Raw genomic sequence first — 17,270 nt, 5'->3', positions numbered from 1 at the left:
ATGAGTGCACGACGCCAGATCCACGAGGGGGCTCCATGGTTTGCCCACTGCTTTATCCTGGGGAGTGCAAAGCCACAGTCTCACAAGTCTCTCCAGTGGGTGGTTTGCCCACTGCTTTATCCTGGGGAGTGCAAAGCCACAGTCTCACAAGTCTCTCCAGCGGGTGGTTTGCACACTGCTTTATCCTGGGGAGTGCAAAGCCACAGTCTCTCAAGTCTCTCCAGTGGGTGGTTTGCCCACTGCTTTATCCAGGGGAGTGCAAAGCTACAGTCTCTCAAGTCTCTCAAGTGGGTGGTTTGCCCACTGCTTTATCCTGGGGAGTGCAAAGCCACAGTCTCACAAGTCCCTCCAGTGGGTGGTTTGCCCACTGCTTTATCCTGGGGCGTGCAAAGCCACAGTCTCACAAGTGGATAATAGTCTCCACTGGTTCTGGAGGGGGCTTTGTGCCCAGAGTGCTTCATCCTGCCAAGGACAGAGGTAGTGGATGCCTTTCTCCACTGGTTCTGGAGGAGGCTTTGTGCCCAGAGTGCTTCATCCTGCCAAGGACTGAGGTATTGGATAACAGTCTCCACTGGTTCTGGAGGGGGCTTTGTGCCCAGAGTGCTTCATCCTGCCAAGGACAGAGGTAGTGGATAACAGTCTCCACTGGTTCTGGAGGGGGCTTTGTGCCCAGAGTGCTTCATCCTGCCAAGGACAGAGGTAGTGGATGCCTTTCTCCACTGGTTCTGGAGGGGGCTTTGTGCCCAGAGTGCTTCATCCTGCCAAGGACTGAGGTAGTGGATAACACTCTCCACTGGTTCTGGAGGGGGCTTTGTGCCCAGAGTGCTTCATCCTGCCAAGGACAGAGGTAGTGGATGCCTTTCTCCACTGGTTCTGGAGGGGCTTTGTGCCCAGAGTGCTTCATCCAGCTCGTGGCGGCCTCAGTAGCGGCGGTGCTTGCGGCGCTCATTAGCCTACGGTGGTGGTGGGTGGCTCAGTCAGCATGCTGCTGGCAGTGCTGTCCTTGGCAGCGGTGCTGGTGGCGGCGGTGTCCTGGGCAGCGTTGCTGGTGACTGCGGTGTCCTTGGCAGCGGTGCTGGTGGCGGCAGTGTCCTGGGCAGCAGTGCTGGTGGCGGCAGTGTCCTGGGCAGTGGCGGTGTCCTTGGCAGCGGTGCTGGTGGCGGCGGTGTCCTGGGCAGCAGTGCTGGTGGCGGCGGTGTCCTTGGCAGCGGTGCTGGTGGTAGCGGTGTCCTGGGGAGCAGTGCTGGTGGCGGCGGTGTCCAGGGCAGCAGTGCTGGTGGCGGCGGTGTCCTTGGCAGCAGTGCTGGTGGCGGTGGTGTCCTTGGCCTGCGGTGCTGGTGGCGGCGGTGTCCTGGGCAGCGGTGCTGGTGGCGGCGGTGTCCTGGGCAGCAGTGCTGGTGGCGGCGGTGTCCTTGGCAGCGGTGCTGGTGGCGGCGGTGTCCTTGGCAGCGGTGCTGGTGGCGGGGGTGTCCTTGGCCTGCGGTGCTGGTGGCGGCGGTGTCCTGGGCAGCGGTGCTGGTGGCGGCGGTGTCCTGGGCAGCGGTGCTGGTGGCGGCGGTGTCCTTGGCAGCGGTGCTGGTTGCGGTCTTGTCCGCCGTGCAGGTCGGCGGCGACTTCCCTTTCTTTCTGTGCCCCTTCCCCACCTTGGATGGTGGCGCAGCTGTCTTCCCACTCCCAACTGTAGTCCTCGGAGAGCCCTTGGTGGCAGGTGTTTTGCCCTTCTCCCTCCGGGGCAGTGGCCAACTTCTTATGCTTCTGAGGTGGGGGACTGTCCGTGGTGTGGCTCTTTGGCACACTGGCTGCCCTGCAGCTTGGCGCACTCCAGAAGCCAGTTACTGCTGGCACCACTGTTCCCACTGATGTGGTGGTTGAGGTGCTGGGTTGGGACCTGGAAAGGCGTGCCCTAGGGGACTGAAGGGGTGGGGGAGGTGAGGAGAAGAGGTCAAGGTTGGACAGGAAAAGTTTTTTAGACACACTGTGGCGGGTAGATGGAGGGGATTTGGGAGTGGAGGAAGAGGTAGTGGTTGTAGGAGGTGTACGTTTGCTGACTTTGGGTGAAGGTGCATGGGCTGGAGGCTGTCATGAGGTGGATGGCGGTTGGGTGGGTGTGTGACTGCGTTTGTGTACCTTGGGAGGTGGGCTCACAGACACAATGGGACAGGACACAGGGGATGTGTGAATGGTAGTGGGGGTGGTGAGTGCACGTGAGCGGTGTGTGGCGATGGACGTAGTGGCTGAAGATGTAGTGCATGCAGGTGTGAGTGGAGACGTGACAGGGAGGGAGGAGGGAGATGAGGAGGAGGGGAACACAGTGGAGGCAGTGGCTGTTGGTATGTCTGCATGGGTCTGATGCTTGTGTGAGTTCCTGTGGGATGTGTGGTGCTTATGTTTGCCAGAGCTTCCCTTGTGTGTTGAGGTGTGTGCACGCTCGTCTGATGGTGTGCTTGGGATAGGCTGAGGTACAGGGGTTTGGGTCCAGGTGGAGGAAGTTGGAGGGGGGAGGCTGGACACAGGGACAACAGCTGCTGAGGCCAGAGTCTGAAAAGCTTGCTGTTGGGCTGCCTGACCAGAATGAATGCCCTCCAGGTATGCATTGGTCTGTTGCAACTGCCTCTCTACACCCTGGATGGCATTCAGAATGGTAAACTGCCCAACAGTGAGGGATCTGAGGAGGTCAATGGCCTCCTCACTGAAGGCAGCAGGGCTCGCAGGGGCTGAGGTGCCTGGGGCGAAGGAGATGCCCACCCTCCTGGGTGAACGGCCATGGGGCACGCTGAGGGGCTGCTGGGAGGGCAGTGCTGGTAGGGGGGTGGCGGCTGTACCTCTAGATGCAGGGCACAGAGGGACCCACCACAGCAAGGGAGCTCCCATCAGAGGAGGAGTCTGTGTTGCTGGTTGCTGGTCTCAGCTCCTGTCCCCGCCGTGGAGCTCCCCTCGCCCTCCGCCCCACTGGTGGCTTCAGACTCCGTTGTCTTGCCCTCCAGGGCCATGTGGGATGCAGCTCCCTCCTGCTCCGGTGCCACTGCTCCTCCGCCTGATGTTGCTATTGCACACAAGAACAGGGAGACAAAAAAAAGGGAGGGGAAAGACAGAAGAAAGACATGTTGAGTGCATGCAATACCGCTACCGTTGGCGGACACTACATACATAGAAGACTTCTGCACTACGCCGTGCACTTAGAGTTCCCTAATTAATCACAGGGTCATGGGGTACAAGGCCTATGCCCGATTGCTGCACACATGGAAGTCACACGAGCCTGACTAGGTGTAGTTGGCTCTGAACACTGGTGGGGTCGGGTGCCACATGGCCTGCCTTATGAAGGGACCTTGCCTACTAAACTTGCCCTGGCCTAGGGGAACCCACAGCCCACCTCCCCCACCCAGACACCTCATAATGCACGCTGATTCAGCTGAATGAGAGTGTACTCACCTCCTTGTTGCTGCTGTGATGCTCTCAAGTGCCCATCCAACTCCGGATATGCCACCGCCAGGGTCCAGAACATAAGGGGGGTCATGGTGCGACGGGCACCCCTCCCACGTTGGGTGGCCATCCCCAGCTGGGCCTCCGCTGACTTCTTGCTCCTTCGGCGAATGTCCTCCCTTTTTTTACGGCAGTAGGTGCTCCGTCTGTGGTGGACCCCCAGGGTCCGGACGTCCTTGGCGATGGTACGCCAAATATCCTTCTTCTGGTGGGTGCTGACCTACAGGAACAGTACAGGGGAAAAGGAGAAGATATAACCGTCCGGACCGTCACAGTCATTGGCACGCGTTCCTACCTTTGCCATGACACACATGCACTCACTGTCATTTCATGCACGCTTCATTCTCCCCCCATCTTCCATCCACACCACTCCACACTGGCCTTGCCCATACTGCATGCTCACAGTGTACTTACCTGTTTGTCTGGAGGACCGTAGAGTAGTGTGTACTGGGGAGGACCCCATCCACTAGTTTCTCCAACTCCTCTCTGCTGAAGGCAAGGGCCCTTTCCCCAGACACATGAGCCATTGTCTCTTCCAGACTGAGGTTACAGCAGCACTTGCACTTTAGGTCCTCTCCTGTCGAAGATCAGGTATCAAGTGAGTGAACAGATAGAAAATGGCTGTCACGTCCGCGGCGGTGCGTACCATCACTGCCGGCGTAAATCGTCATTGGCTCCTAGGACCCATAGGGTCAAATGTTAACCAATGCAGGATTGCACCGCGGTCTTCGACTGCCTACCGCGACTGTGTACAATGCCAGCGCTGTTACCTCATATCCCCTTGTCCCACATTACAGGTCAGGCAGCCGCAATTTCAGGGGGCCACATGGCATTATTTTTAAATGTGTCACACATATCTAGGCCTTTCATACACATTAAGACAGGGACATAGCGGATTGAAAAATATGTGCAATAAAGTTGTGTTTTCGTACCTTAGTGTTGGCTGACCCTCTGCTTGCTGTTCTCCTCCATAGAGCACGTCCGCTGGGGCAGGTGAGGAGATGGCGGCATCCTCCGGTGTACAGACCGCTGGTGGACCTGGTGACAATGGAAGAGCGACATGTAATTGTCACCTACAGACTGGACCGTGCCACAATCCAGGAACTGTGTGCCCAGTTGGAGCCGGACCTGATGTCAGCTATCAGCCATCCCACAGGTATCCCCCCTCTAGTGCAGGTGCTGTCAGTACTTCATTTCCTGGCTAGTGGGTCTTTTCAGACGACAGTGGCTATAGCATCAGGGATGTCCCAGCCTACGTTCTCCAACGTGTTGTCTGCCCTGCTGAAACACATGCGCATCTACATCGTTTTCCCTCAGGTGGAGGATTTGCCTACAGTGAAAGGTGACTTCTATGCCCTGGGACATATCCCCAACATCATAGGTGCCATTGATGGGATACATGTGGCCTTGGTCCCCCCCGCAGGAGTGACAGGTGTACAGAAACCGGAAGAGTTACCATTCTATGAATGTGCAGATGGTGTGTTTGGCCGACCAGTACATCTCCCATGTGAATGCCAAGTTTCCTGGCTCAGTGCATGACGCTTACATTCTGAGGAATAGCAGCATCCCTTATGTGATGGGGCAACTCCAGAGGCACCGTGTGTGGCTATTAGGTGAGGACATGGACCCTATACAGTGTGACTAGGTGTCAGGGTCTGGGGTTGTCCTTAAGGGTTAGTGTTGTCCCTCGACATTTGCAGGTGACTCTGGCTACCCCAACCTGTCATGGCTACTGACCCCAGTGAGAAATCCCAGGAAAAGGGCAGAGGAACGCTACAATGAGGCCCATGGGTGAACTAGGAGGGTTATAGAGAGGACCTTCAGCCTCCTGAAGGCCAGGTTCAGGTGCCTCCAAATGACAGGTGGTTCCCTATTCTACTCACCAAAGAAGGTGTACTAGATCATCGTGGCCTGCTGTATGCTTCACAACTTGGCTTTGCGATGGCAGGTGCCTTTTCTGCAGGAGGATGGTCCAGATGGAGGTCTTGTGGCAGCTGTGGAGCCTGTGGACAGTGAAGACGAGGAAGCAGAAGAAGAGGATATCGACAATAGAAACACGGTGATTCATCAATACTTCCAGTGAGACAAAGGTAAGAAGACATCACTGCCTGCTACATCTGATACACTTGTTCTACCTCTCATCTGTCTTTCACTTTCACCCAGTGTATGGACCCTGAGTTGTCACTTTCCCTTTCGATTTCACAGATGTGAGTCCCACTGTGTGACATCTGCTTTGTTTCCTCATGGACTAGAGCTGTGTGGCATAGGTATGTTGACAATACAATGGATATTGCATTTTGCCTTTGTTATTGCAAATACACATTTTCGAAAGCACAGACTGATTCCAGATAGTTTTGTGATTTAAGTGTGTTTATTTAAGTGCTAAATAGTGGAGGGGTTTGTAAAATGGTCAGGGCTGATGGTGGAGGAATGTCCATGGCAGAGTCCAGTCTATTATTCTCACAGGTGCATTGTCCAAAGGGGCATAGGAAGTGGAGCTGGGGCAGTTGATAGATGGAGAGGGTGACAAAGTGGGACAAAAGGATGATAATCAGGATGGTCTCATTTCTCGGCTGGGGTCTTGGCATTGTTCTCTGTCTTTGTCCTGGATCTCAGGGACTGCTTGCGGGGTGGTTCTCCATCTGCAGGGGGTGTGGTGCTGGTGTCGTGGTCCTGTGGCGGTGCCTCCTGTCCACTAGCGCCGGCAGAGGTGGTGGGCAGTTCATCGTCCAGGCTAGTGTCAGGGGCCCCTTGTGCCACAGTGTCCCTCCTGGTGTTCACGAGTTCCTTCAGCACCCCTACAATGGTGCCCAGGGTGGTATTGATGGATTTGAGTTCCTCCATGAACCCCAAATACTGTTCCTCCTGCAGCCACTGGGTCTCCTGAAAGTTGGTCAGTACCGTTGCCATCGTCTCCTGGGAATGGTGGTAGGCTCCAATGATGTTGGAGAGGGCCTCATGGAGAGTGGGTTCCCTGGGCCTGTCCTCCCCCTGTCGCACAGCAGCCCTCCCAGTTCCCCTGTGTTCCTGGGCCTCTGTCCCCTGAACTGTGTGCCCAATGCCACTGCTCCCAGGTCCCTGCTGTTGTTGGGGTGGTGGGTTAGCCTGGGTTCCCTGTAGTGGTGGACACACTGCTGATTGACGTGTCCTGGGGACAGAGGTATGGGCTCGCTGGGTGGGTGCTGTGCTGGTGTTTCCAGAGGGTGGAGGCTCTTTTGTGGCTTGTGCCAGTGTGAGGGGAACCGACTGTCCCGAGGTCCAAGATGGGCCGTGCTAGTCATCTAGATCCAGTTGGACAGAGCTGCTGTCATCACTGTGGGCCTCTTCTGTGGGTGGAGTGGACATGTCTGGAACCTACTGTCCGGTGACGTTGGGTAGGGGTCCTGCAGGGGTGTAAAGGCATAATTATTGCATCTGCGTGTGCCATGGTGTGCAATGGGTGGCTGACCCTCTAGCCCAGTGCTTGCATTCATGTGTAGGACCTTGTGTGCTAATTGTTTAGGGGTGTGTGTGGGTATGTGCAGTGGCCATGCATTGGTGATGGGTGTCCATGCTTTGGTATTGCATGCAGGGCTTGGTGTTGGGATGGGTGGTTTGTGATAGTGGGACATATGTGAGGAGTTGGAGTGATGGGGGTGAGGGCGAGGGTAGGGGTATGTGATAGCATGCAGGTAAGGTGGGGGATGAAGTAGTTAAAGATTTGACTTACCAGAGTCCATTCCTCCAGCTACTCCTGCGAGGCCCTCAGGATGCAGTATAGCCAAGAGCTGCTCCTCCCATGTTGTTATTTGTGGGGGAGGAGGTGGGGGTCCACCACCAGTCCTCTGAACCGCTATGTGGTATCTTGAGACCACGGAACGTACCTTCCACCGTAGGTCGTTCCACCTCTTCCTGATGTCATCCCTAATTCTTGGGTGCTGTCCCACTGCATTGATCCTGTCCACGACTCTGCGCCATAGTTCCATCTTCCTAGCTATGGTGGTGTGCTGCACCTGTGATCCGAATAGCTGTGGCTCTACCCGGATGATTTCCTCCACCATGACCCTGAGCTCCTCCTCAGAAAACCTGGGGTGTCTTTGCTGTGCCATGGGGTGGTGTGGGTGATGTGTGAGGTGGTGTGTGTTTTGATGTGTGGAGTGATGTTTAGGGGTGTGTGGTGTTTTGTGCGTGAATGTGTGATGGTGTTGTGTGCCTCCGTATGGTGGGGTTGTCTTTGCTGTGCTGTCTCTCTGGCCTTCGTCTAAATTTCTGGTTGTAAGGGTTTGTGCGTGTGTGTTTTATATTGGATTGGGTGTGTGGGTGTGATGTGTGTATGTGTATCAGGTGTGTGTACTTGGAATTGTCCAATGTGGTAGTGTTTTGTAAGTGTGTGTGTGTATTTTGAGCGCGGCAGTGTGTACCGCCAAGGGAATACAGCGGTTGAAAGACCGCTGCGTGGGTTCGTGGGTCATGATAGTGTGGGCGTATTCCTGTTGGCGTGACGGTGGAGGTTTTGTTGTCGCCAGTTTATCACTGACCATTGGTGTGGCTGACTTGTGTGGGTGTCTGGATTTTGGCGGATTCCAAGCTGTGGGTCGTAATAGCTGTGGTGGAATTCCATGACCGCAGCAGTGTGTTGGCGGTCTTCTGCACGGCGGTAAGCGGCATTTACCGCCAATGTTGTAATGACCCCCATAAGTGCTATTTTAAGGAATCCTGCATAATTTGTTTAAAGGTTAATACAGTTTCTGTACTTTCAAGTTACATGAATATAAGACTGTATATTCTTGGGAAGATAAGAATAGAAACCAAATTCTCTCAACAATCATAAATTACCCGGTATTGGAAAGTAATCCAACAAACTACAGATCTGGTTCATTCATCATAAATCCAACAGTTGAGAGTAGGTTCATACATTCATATCTGTTGAAAGTATATGAAGCCATTTAATATATGACATCTGATTTCATAGTCTTTCTTATTGTCACAGGTCTCCCTCCCTGCAGTACCCTCCCCAAAATCCCTTCCCCTCATCTGGCCACTCCGAACCTCTGATAACTAATATGTTTGCAGAGTCAGTGCTGGCAGAAGGTGGGCATTGGAGGGTAGTACTGCTCCTGAGGAAAGTGCTCCTGACAGTGTTCTAATGTTCTTCTGTTTTCAATCTGGAACTGACAAGTCAATTATTATTTACTGTATTGCAATAAAACAAGGTGCGGTTTTGCATATAAGAAGCTGTCTGTGCAACAGCAGATTGAGACGAGCTGCCTGCCTGTGTGAGGAGGGTCGATCTCCTTGTTGCAACAGTAAAGAGCTGTTTTTCCATTGCCAAAGAGGTGTCTGCTTTTTTCCATTTTCTAAGTATTTGAAATGCCTTGCAACAGTTGGCAAGCCAGCCTACTTTTTGTTCCCACCTGACTGCTGACACCAGATGACCACCTACCACCGCTGCATAGATTATTGCGCACCTTTGATAGGGTAAGCAGATGTCATGGTTTCTGTAGTTCTGTCTGTGCACAGGAGTTGGGAAAGATTCCAGGGATTGCTGTCTTAAGCTGAGGGCAATGCAGGCTATATTCCATGTTTTTGAATATACTGTATGACTTATTTCCTTTGGCAATGCTAAACACAAATGTAGATATATAAGATAAGGAGATATAAGGTTATAAGACACATAAGGGTAGTACATGCAAGATTGTATACGTGTTGCATAATATCAGGGAAAGGCTCTACATAACTGGTTCACTTTTTATTCCCAGCGACAAGCTTGAAAATGGTCAATGTGGGTAATTAGAATTTGGAATGTGCCAAATATGTGTTCCAGTGTTTGACATAGCGGGACATCTGAAAAGTTAATGTCGCTAAACTGTACCTCTAGATATGATCTAAACACTCAAATGTCTGGTACCTAATATCCAGAAGTCATTCCATGGTCTAAGAGAGGCATGGTTTGAAAAGATTATATTCTCTGTGCACAAAGGAAAGTGATCAGGGGTGGCCAGTTGTATTTACCATTTAGAGTGCAATACAGTTGGGTAATATTTTAGAAATAATTGAAGTGTTCATAATTTTTTTTATACTGATGGTGAGTGCATGTGTCTATAAATGGTAAGTGGCCACTGTAGGATGTGTAATGTTGCATATTGTGCATAATTGACAAGGACAAAACTTGCTAAATTTGACTGCTTTTAAAAATATTTGAGTACATTTTAAAAGAGGAGAAGTACTTGACCAGATAGATAAAATGGTTACATTTAGAAAACTGAAAAAACTAATAATCATGGAGACTCCCTTAGCATATATACAGAAAGCTTTTCCAAATAATCAGAAGAAATTAGAACAATATTGTTTAGAATGGTTTAAAGCCACCAAAAAACATACCCATCTCTGGCCAAAAGAAGGGACATTCAAAGACAGAATAATTGAGTATATTCCCTAGGAGTAAATATGTAGGAGTCAAATTACAGAGGAGAGAAAATACTTAGCGTTATGACAACTTTTTTGTGAAAAATCTAAGGGCTCCTCAAAAATGTATACCACTAGTGCCCCATCTGTTTCCCCACCCCCACATGATCCTATGAATACCTCTCCCAAAGTACCTAGGGCCAGATGTAGGTAGGAAAAAAATAGCGAGTCGCAAATTGCGAGCATGTGCGACTCGCAATTTGCGAGTCGCTAACTGCAATTCAGGTAGAAAGTGCGCAGACAATTTGCGACTCGCACCCGGAGTCGCACCGCAGATAGCGAGTCCGCTGTTTAAGAGGTCGCTTTTTGCGACCGCGCAAAAAACGGACTCGCAAATTGAAAGCAGGTGCTGCAGAACACTCTAGAAATCACTTCAGAACACTCAGGAAAACACTTCCTGGCATATGATGATGACATCACAGCCAGGAAGTTTAGAAATACACCTGGGAGGAGGGAGGACCACACCCTTTTTAACTGCAGCACAGCTAACAGAGCACCAGCAACCATGGCTGACACTCCCAGGAAAAGAAAGCTCAAGTTTGCTGAGAAGGGGTTGGAGGTGCTAATAGATGAGTGCTGTCAGCACCATGATGAGCTGATTGGCAAGGCAGCCCTCACTGTGCCAGACACAGAAAAAAAACGAATTTGGCAGGATATCCAGGACAAGGTAAACTCCCTGGGGGTCAGCCACCGGAGTGTGGAAGAACTAAAGAAGAGGTGGTACGACCTCCGCTCCCGGACCAAGGAGAGGGTGGCAGAACGGCTCCGGGAGATGAGAGGCACAAGAGGGGGACCATCTACCATACCACCACCCACACCCCTGGAGGAAAGGGTTGAGGAGACCCTTGAGCCGGAGGCTGTCACTGGAATTGGAGAACTGGACACCTCTGAGCCCAGACCATCAACCGGTGAGTACCATGTGATATGCTTGTACCCCCATCAATGCCATACCCCCACCCACCATGTACACAGGGGCATGCACAACCAAGATAGCTCCATTTCAGAGTAGCAAACACCAGAATGATGCATTATGGGCAATGTAGTCAAGTAGGCATTTCATAGGCAATTGTTTATTAGGAAGTTTTTAACTGATAGTAGACGCTGACATTGTGTTCCCCATGTCCCACAGGTCTCCCACAAGACACCCCCACCAGCCCAAGCAGCCAGGTGCCAATGGTTAGCCAGCACAGAGAGGAGACAACAGGACCAGCCACCACTCCCACCTGCACCACCAACACCATCCCCTCTCTGGAAACACCTGTTGCAACAGTGGTGTTGGAGCCTGCACCAGGTACAAGCCAGAGTGCCACATCAGACATTACAGGGCCTCCACCGCTGCGCAGGCGACGCAGGATGACAACAGCACAGCAGCAGGCAGAGTCAGGGCTTCCCTCCACAACACCAACGGAGGCCCAACTGCTACGGGGTCAGCATCTGCAAAACCAACAGTTAAGGAGGAATAGTGGGGTATTGCAGCGCTTTGAGAGGAACCATGCCAACAGCATGCAGCAGGTGCATTCAGAACTGCAGGTCATTGGGAACAACACAGGTGACCTTGCACTGTCTATGCGCGAACTGGTGGCTGGACTGCTAACGCAGAGTGACAGTGCACGGCGCAGGGACCGCCAGCTGCTGCAACGCCTGGACAGGATGGCCTCCTCTATCGTTAGGCTGGCAGTTAACACATATGGGCTGTCTAGGAGAACAGTCAGCCTCCAGGTTGACATGGGCCACTTTGCGGGTGATGTGGCACGGGGACTGGGCCGGATCACCCATGCAATAGACCTAATGGAGGCAGGGCAGGTGTCCAGGGGCACAGGTGACACCCCACAAGACAGTGAGGAGGTCTCCACTGTCAGCAGTGTCTCTGCCGGTGACACCAGGGTGCTACGTAGTGGGAGCACAAGGCAGAGCACTGCTGACCCACCTAGTACCAGCCAGGCTGGCCGAGCCCGCCGTAGGGTGTGAGCTAAACACTGTCCCTGGGGTTGGGGCACATGATGGCAATGTGTCCCATGCCAGGTGGACTATTGAAGGCCCTGAAGTGTTTTTTCTTGTATATAGTTTGGTTATTTGCACTTATTAAATCATTTGTTCTTTCCACTTAACACATGGACTGTTTGTTCTATTGGTGAGTATGGTAGAAGTTGGCACGTACCTTCCAAAGTATTGGTTTGCAATGTGTTCCCGTCTCAGTCTGCCTTTATTTGCGATGCTCCTATCCCCATGATGGTGATGTGGTTGCTCTTGCTCTTCATTCTCCGAATCTGGGTCTTCAGGGGTGAGAGGTAGCCCACGTTGGGTGGCAATGTTGTGCAGGATAGCGCATGCTACAACTATTTTGAATGCCGTTATTGGGGTATACTGGAGGGCACCTCCACTTCGGTGGAGGCATCTGAACCTTGCTTTCAGCAGTCCGAAGGTTCTTTCGATGATGTTCCTGGTCCTCTTATGTGCACTGTTGTATCGCCTCTCGCATTCATTGCTGGGTGTTAAGTACGGAGTCAGTATCCATGGACGTAGAGCATATGCACTGTCACCTGTTGGGCACAAAACGTACACTGTTAGCAAGGCATGGGTGGTTTGCACATTGATCTGTGTGCATGTCTTCAAGGTGTATTCAGCTCTACCTAGGAGTTATCCGTCTCCAAACTCCCCACGTTCCAGGCGTTGGTGTATCCCACTGTGCCTAAAAATGTAGGAGTCATGAGTACTGCCTGGAAACTTAGCAACCATGTCAGTGATGACATAATGGGCGTCACATACCACCTGAACATTGAGTGAGTGGGTACACTTCATATTGCGGAACAGATATTCCAGGTTTGCAGGAGAGCATATTTGAATATGTGTCCTGTCTACACACCCTATGACATGGGGGAAGTTGGCAATCCGGTAAAAGTCCAACTTGGTGCTGTTAATTTCTGCCTCATTCCTGGGTAGGTATATGTATCGGGACATGTGTGTGTGAGTATGGCATCTAGGTATGCCCTGAAGAACCTTGATAGTGCACTTTGGGATACCCCACCTGCCACTGTAATGACCCCCTGATAGCTACCCAAGGCCAAGAGGTGCAGTGAGCATAGCACTTGCACATGCGTAGGGATGGTGCAACCGCGCACAGTCTGGCGTTCTAGCTGTGGTTTGAGTAAATCTATTAAATCTAGTATAGCTGCGCTGCTAAGTCTATATTTGTCATATATTTCCTCCTCAGTTTGCTGGAAGAGTGTCTGCCTTGTTCTGTAAATCTTCTCCTGTCTCTGGCTCCTCCTCCTCCTCTGCTGGGCTGCGTGGGCTCTCCTTCTCACTGCTATCAGGTATATCTCCACCATCTTGAGTAACCCAGATGCCTTCTGGGTCTCCTTTTATACATTGGTAATGGTTACTGTTATATCTTGTGACATGTCAAATGACAATCTATTCTATGTACTTTTATTTTCATTGTACTGCTCCTGACAAGCTATGGAATGTAGATTGTAACCGGAGGGAGGATTCCATGAGGGAGAGACGGAGGACAGTTGATGAAGGCTGCGGTCAGGGGTCCTTGTTTGGTAACTTAATAAACAGCTTCAACATATTTCCAAGGAGTGCCTTTTACCTATTTGGAAAAGTGGCGACGAGGATGGGATGCGGAGATGAAGCACCCTATGGTTGGAACTGGCGAAACCTGATATTGGACCCCTGACTCATTTCTGAAGACGTCGGTGAAGTGAACAGTGTGCTCGCAGCATTTGTGGCAAGTATTTCACAAGAAAGAAAAAAAAAAAAAAAAAGATTGGGCTACTGACTGATGGAACCCAGTTTATTGCTGATGTGTGCGAAGGGTCAAGTTGGAGAGCGACCGTGCCATGGTTGTTTACACATTCCGAGTAGTGCTGCAGCAAATTCAAGTAAAACTGTAATTTACAAAGGAAAGTGATCGTTGTTGCCCTGCATGACTGCTGTGAATTCCAGCAAAAACATATTATAACCAAGTTTATGGTTATTGAACAGTCAGTACCTCGGAGGGAGCTTGCGCTGTGAGCACATGAAGCATAACTGAAAAACAGTTGGAGAGATGCGTGCGCGATTGAAACTACAGGCATGGGAGAGACCTTGGAAATGCCCTGAACATTCTGTGACTGAAGGAATTTCTATATTTAGCACAGATACATTAACATTGAACTTACGGTTTAGTTTTGACACTCGGAGGCACAATCGAGTCTCTCTTGTACTGGAAGCATCGTAAATAAAACATTTTAGGATCCCTCTGTGAGGTGGCGCAGCCACACGTCACGAAGTCATGACAAAGGAAGTCACGGGGAAAGTCTAAAACGACATCTGTTTCCAATTAGGGAACAACAAGGAAGTGTTTCATTCGGTTTTTGTTATGGTCGAAATTCTTGGACAATAATTGAACAACAGCTCCACCTGGTGGAGAAATTTCAAACTCACCACACATATTTATTTTGTATTAATCTGTTTAGTAGTAGGAATTAGCCTTGTACATTTAATTATAATTGTAAAAGGTTATTTAGCAAAGAATATTTACACCCCATGCATGTCTAGCTGGTGTAGACATAAAAAATATATTGGTGTAAACATGGCAGGACAGTCTATATCTGCACCGCCAATGTTTTTGCAAGAACCAGTATCCCCAAGTATCGCATGGGAAGAATGGAAGGACATGTTTGAAGCATATTTATAGGCCATAGAGGGGGACACGTTTGTTGCAAAAAGGAAATTGGCCATTTTGAAGCATTGTCTGGGTGTGGAAGGAAGAAGAGTTTTGAGAACGTTACCTATAAATGTTAATGAGTATAGAGATGAAAATGCTAGCTCGGACGCAGATGGGATAGAGGAGGATGAGTATGCAGATGCTTTAAAAGCTTTGGAAGATAATTTTGGAAAAAAATAAGTGTAGTGGTAGAAAGACATAATTTTTTTTCGCGAGCTCAACTGCAGGGTGAAACTATTGAGCAGTATGTTGCAGTCCTGAGAAGATTGTCCATTTCATGCAAGTTTAAAGATATACGTGATGAAATAATAAGGGATCAATTAATTAATAGAACCAATAATGTTAAAATTCAAGAGAAATTGTTAGATTTGAAGGATCCCACTTTAGAAAAAAACATAGAGATAGCCAGACGTATGGAAGACACTTCCCGATATGTAAACGAATTGAGCAGCAATGCATTCAAGGAAAAAATAGAGCAAAGCGAAAGTGCGGCTGTGAATGTGGTTAAAAGACCTGCACGCACTAGTAGTAAGATAGAGTTGGGGCAGAGATCACAGGACGGAGATAGAAGAAAGACATGTTATAGGTGTGGAAGTGCAAGACACACTGCAGAAGCAAGTAATTGTCCTGCTGGCAATGCAAAGTGTTTTAAGTGTAAGAAGATGGGACACTTTGCCAGAGTGTGTAAGATGGGTACAAGCTTGTATGTGAAAAAGGGAGTAAACCTGGTGAATGAAGGTGATGCTCAAATTGAACATCGGATGGTTAAGGATAATGATAATGAAATCGAAGTGATGGTAGTATGTGGTGTAGACTCACAATACAAGGTAAATCAATTAGGTGAACAATATAATCCTCCAAAATGTACTGGGAAAATGAATGACAAAGAAGTACAAGCATGGTCAGATTCATGTTCGCCTTTTACATTGGTGGATGAGTCCGTTTGGGAGAGCATAGGCAAGTATGAGTTGTGTCCTACTGATGTTGAGCCTGAAGGGTATTGTGGGACTAAAATGCCTATAAAGGGATATTTCACAGCAGATCTAGAATTTTTGGGAAGGAAAGCAAAAGGCAAAATGTATGTGGTCGAAAAAGGGAGAACGTTGCTGGGTTGGAGGGAGCAACGAGCGTTAGGAATGATATTGAACCCCAATCATCCTGACCAGGTGTTGCTGACAGAGCTCAACAAGAAAAGTAAATGGTGCTCTTTATTTCCAAATTTATTTGCTCAAAGTTTGGGTTGCTTGAAGGGATTTGAACACAAAATTGCTTTAAAAAAGGGTGTGACCCCAAAGGTACATAAAGTACGGAATGGTCCATTAGCATTATGAGAAAGATTGAAGGAGGAGTTGAAGCGTTTATGTGATGCTGGTGTGATTGAGCCTATTGAAGCCTCCGAGTGGCTGAGCCCTATAGTTATAGCGAAGAAACCCAATTGCAAGATTCGCATGTGTGTGGACTTGCGTGATCTTAATGAGTGTATATGGGTTGACCGACATCCTCTTCCTTGCATTAATGAAATGTTGATGTCTGTGAAAAATGCTGGATATTTCACTACGTTAGATTTATCAAATGCTTATCTTCAAATACAACTGCATTCGGATTCCAGGCATCTTACATCTTTTGTAACTCCAGAAGGGGCTTATAGATTTACTTGCATGCCTTTTGGCTTAGCATCAGCTTCGGCAGTGTTCCCAAGGGTCATGCAGAGGATATTGCAGGGCATGACAAATGTGCTTGTTTTCCAAGACGACATATTAGTGTGGGAAAAAAATGAAAAACTGCATAATGTAGTGCTATCAACGGTTTTGAAAAGATTAGAACAGGCTGGTCTTACTATTGGTTTGGATAAATGCAAGTTTGGGGTGAAAGAGGTTGAATACTTAGGACACACACTGACAAGTAAAGGGATTAAACCCAAGTGCAATTTGGTGGAAGCGATTGAAGAAGCACCAGTTCCTCAAGATAAAGAACAACTGCGTTCTTTTTTGGGGCTTGCGGAATATTATTCGAAGTTTGTGGATCATTTTTCTGAAAGGGTCCATGTGTTGCGAGCACTTATGAAAAAAGGAATGATATTTAATTGGACACAGAAATGTCAACGGGCGTTTGAGGATATTAAGGGCTCTATTGTAAAAGCGGTAGTGTTAAAACCTTTTGATCCTGCTGATAAGACAATAATCATAACAGATGCCAGCAATTACGGTCTAGGAGCAGTGTTAATGCAGAAGTGTGATGGTCGGGAAAGAGCAGTGGCATTTGCTTCTCGTACACTCAAAGGTGCTGAAAGCACATACTCTACCATAGAAAAGGAAGCATTGGCTTGTTGGTGAGGTATACAACACTTTAGAACATTTGTGTGGGGTATGGAGTTTGAATTGCGCACAGATCACAAGCCATTAATTGATTTGTTTTCTACGAGGGGAGCTAGCAGAGCTACTCCACGCATAGCTAAGTGGATATATCGACTTCAAGAGTTTGTGTTTACCATAAAGTACATGCCAGGGACAAAGAATGTGAACGCCGACTGTTTGTCGAGGCTACCATTGGTTGGGGAAGAGTATCCTGAGGAAGAGGAATGGATGGTGGCAGAAATAGCTGAAGTGAGCAATGGTGCCGTCAGTGAGGAGAA

General features: G+C 49.6%; 1 long non-coding RNA gene across 1 annotated transcript in view; it reads right to left on the bottom strand.

The window, feature by feature from the left end:
- Nucleotides 1-14,206, bottom strand: part of LOC138297315 (uncharacterized) — a 68,150-nt gene extending 53,944 nt beyond the window's left edge. Inside the window, exon 1 of the long non-coding RNA XR_011204019.1 lies at nucleotides 14,091-14,206. This is a non-coding gene — a long non-coding RNA (uncharacterized lncRNA). The remainder of the gene's footprint in view (nucleotides 1-14,090) is intronic.
- Nucleotides 14,207-17,270: the final 3,064 nt, after the last annotated feature.

Source organism: Pleurodeles waltl, chromosome 5, assembly GCF_031143425.1.
Source record: "Pleurodeles waltl isolate 20211129_DDA chromosome 5, aPleWal1.hap1.20221129, whole genome shotgun sequence".
Taxonomy (NCBI): Eukaryota; Metazoa; Chordata; class Amphibia; order Caudata; family Salamandridae; genus Pleurodeles; species Pleurodeles waltl.
This window is presented reverse-complemented; position numbering and strand designations above follow the sequence as displayed.